The sequence below is a fragment of the Gossypium hirsutum genome, chromosome A03 (genome assembly GCF_007990345.1).
Source record: "Gossypium hirsutum isolate 1008001.06 chromosome A03, Gossypium_hirsutum_v2.1, whole genome shotgun sequence".
NCBI lineage: Eukaryota > Viridiplantae > Streptophyta > Magnoliopsida > Malvales > Malvaceae > Gossypium > Gossypium hirsutum.
This window is the reverse complement of record NC_053426.1, coordinates 65,972,577-65,976,308: the sequence shown is the minus strand read 5'-3', so window position 1 is coordinate 65,976,308 and position 3,732 is coordinate 65,972,577.

The following is a 3,732-nucleotide window of genomic DNA, read 5'->3' as shown; positions in this document are numbered from 1 at the left end:
CATCAAAATAAACACATTTCACCTATGGTTATTTTCAAAATATAAACCCTAGGTTAAATTATTCCTAGAATAAGCTTAACCAAGTTACCAGGATTTCAAAAATGTAAAGAACTTTAAAAATGGGGCTAAGGAGCACTTACAATCGAGCTTGGGAGTTTGAAAAAACCTTAACCATGGCTTCTGCTGGTAGAAATGGTTGAATGAAGAAGATGATAGCTAATTTGGCTTATTTCCCTTTTTAATTATTTTAATTATTTGTTTACCAAAATACCGCTAACTTAAAAATATTTTATTACACCCATTTCATATCTATTTTTGTCCAGAAATTAACCAATGGTCTAATTACCATTTAAGGACCCTCAATTTAAAATTTGATAACAATTGGACACCTCTAGTATGTAGAAGTCAACTTTTACACTTTCTACGATTTAGTCCTTTTGACTAAATTAAGTGCCCGAATGTCAAAATTTTCGAACGAAATTTTCATGAAATTATTCCGTGAAATCGTAGAACATAAAAATATAATAAAAAATAAAATTTTCATCATCAGATTTGTGGTCCCGAAACCACTGTTCCGACTAGACTCAAAATCAGGGTGTTACAAGTGGTACATGTACCTATTTGGAATGTTTGAGATATGAGCTCAATGGATACTATGTGAATTGTTTTGGATAGTGATGAGTAAGTTCTGTTTATGCTTTCTTTTGTATTATGAGCATGTCGATGAATGGTAGATTGTTGTTATATTTAATTGCATACAACTTACTAAGCTTAATGCTTACTCCCTCTCCTTTCCATTTTCTTATAGTTCACCCTAAATAGCTCGAGGATCATCAGACGTCGGAGGCATCGATCACACTATCAACAGAAGCACTTGGTATATTTGGTTTTATTATTTAAAATATGACATTTATAGGACTTAGACTTTGATGTTTGCGTTTTGTTAATTGGGCCAAATGTGTTGGCTTGGGGTGAGTCCCTTCATTTTGTATTAAGCCTTGGAATAATGGCTAGGGTTCATGATTTATATATGCAAATGATGATATTTTTATGAATGAGATAATTCCTAGTATGGCTAATTTTACCTTGTATTTTTGAATGGATGTTGTTATATTGTGTTTCAGGGTGGCAAAGGGCTTGGTAGGTAGTCTTATATTGTCTACACAGGTAGACACACGGGCATGTGTCTAGGCAGTGTGTGATACCCGGCCAGTTCTATGGACTTGTTGTCCGGCCGGGTGTCCCCTACACGTAAAATTTGCAAGTCAGTATGTATTGTAGTAAACACACGGATAGAGACACGGCCGTGTGCCTTAGTCGTGTGAAAGGCACGACCTAGCACACGGGCGTGTGCCTTGGCCGTGTGACCCTTAAGAAATGCTGACGTCAGAAACATAATGTCTAGTTTTTTGCACACGGGCTAGGATACGGGTGTGTCATGGCCGTGTGAAGGCCACGAGCCAGGGACACAGTCGTGTGCCAGGCCGTGTGAAAACCCCATTAGGTATGAATTTGGAATTAATTCCACATGGGTAAAGGACACGGGTGTGTCCTGTATGCTTAGGCCGTGTGAGCCACATGAGCCAACAACACGACCATGTCAAATTGGTCACACGGGCATGTTGCCCCTCCCACATGAGCGTGTGCCCCTGTGTCAAGTGTCATTTTTCTAAAGTTGACTAAAGAACCCGAGTTGGTTTCAAATGATTTTTGATGTGTGTTTTGGGCCTTGTAGGCCCATATTAAGGATGTGTTGATAAGCTTGAGAAAGTTTTAAATTGTCCAAGTCTTAGAGGCTCAGAATTGGTCGTAAGCATGAGTTTAAGTTAGGTAACACCTCGTATTCCATCTCGACGTAGAATACAAGTATGGGGTGTTACATTTAGTGGTATTAGAGCATGGTTTAGTCAGTTCTAGGACTAACCCAGTGTGAGTACGAGTCAAGCTATACATGCCATAACAGTGTATTGATAGTGTGACGACCCTTGACGATTATAAATCATGTTTTCATATAGTAAATGGATTCAGATGTAGCTATGGCGGATGATGTAAAAAGCAATGCACCGACTTCCGCTGAAGGGACCACGCCAGTAGATAGTGGGCCCGTGACAATGAGTCAGGGCAGTGGGGCTGGAAAAGCTTACCTCCATATGATGGATGCGTGGTACTCAGAGTTTATTTGAGTGAACCCGAATACTCCACCTCCCCAACCTCTCTCAATTCCTCAACTCGTTCATATAGCTCCTCAAGGAGAAGAGATGGCTAGGAGAGAGAAACCTCCGTTGGAAAGAATCCATAAACATGTGGCTAAAGAATTTCGAGCAAATATCGATGACGTCCCAGAGAAGGTCGAGTTTTTGTTAAAAAATACCATCAGAGTATTTGATGAATATTGTGCACGCCGGAGGAGTGTATGAAGTGCGTAGTGTCACTCCTACGAGATTTAGCTTACCAATGGTGGAATACTCTCGAGTCAATCGTTCCGAGAGAGTGGATAACGTGGGAATTATTTCAGGAAGAGTTCCGAAAGAAGTATATTAGCCAGAGGTTTATAGACCAAAAGAGGAAAGAGTTTTTAAAGTTGAAGCAAGGCCGTAGGATGGTGACTGAATACGAGAGTGAGTTTGTGAGACTCAAGAAGTATGCGTAAGAGTGCGTATCTACAGAAGCCGTTATGTGTAATAGGTTTGAAGATGGTTTGAACGAAGACATCCGTTTATTTATTGGCATTTTGGAGATAAGGGAATTTGTGGTGCTCGTGGAGAGAGCATGTAAGGCTGAGGAATTGGCCAAAGAGAAATGAAAAGCTGATATCGAGTCCTGAGACTCAAGGAAAAGACAGATGGGGAAATGAAAACAGACCTCATCTAAGAGATTGAGAGAGTTTTCTACCTAATTGAATGCTTCGGTGTGGTTTTCGAATAGAAACAAGAATCAGCAGAACACGACTTCCAGAGCTCAAACCACTTCTATCGCTAGCGTTGGTAGTGCTCGACCAAATAGGCCAGAGTGTTCATAGTGTGGTAGACATCATTTCAGTGAGTGCCGAGGGAATGAGAGGGGCTGCTTCAAATGTGAATCACTAGACCACTTCATCTGAGACTGTCCCGAATTAGAAGGCAAAGAGAAAAAGCAAGATGTAAAGGCAAGTAGTGCTCCTTTGAGGGGTAGACCACAAAGAAACCCTGGAAGTGGGGCTAGCAGTAGAGGTGCGCCAATAGATACTGCAGTGAGGTCTGAGGGCAGAGCACCTGCAATGACTTATGCTATACGTGCTCAGGAAGAGGTAGAGTCTCCCGATGTGATTACGGGTACCTTTTCTATCCATGATATATCTATCGTTGCTTTAATTGACCCGGGGTCTACCCATTCTTATATTTGTATGGAATTGATATCCCGTATGAACATGCTAGTAAAACCCACCTAATTTGTGGTAAAAGTGTCCAACCCTTTAGGTAGACATATGCTAGTTGACCAAGTGTGTAGAAATTGTCCTTTGACAATTAAAGGTCATTGTTTTTCGGCTAACTTGATGTTATTGCCGTTTAATAAATTTGATGTAATCCCTGGGATGGATTGGTTAACTTCTCATAGTGTTGTAATGGACTGTGGGAGAAAGGTTATTGAGTTGAAATGTGAAGATGGGAATGTTCTTCAGATTGGATCCGATGAATCAGATAACTTATCTGTAATGGTATCGTCTTTAACTGTTGAGAAGTATTTGAGGAAGGG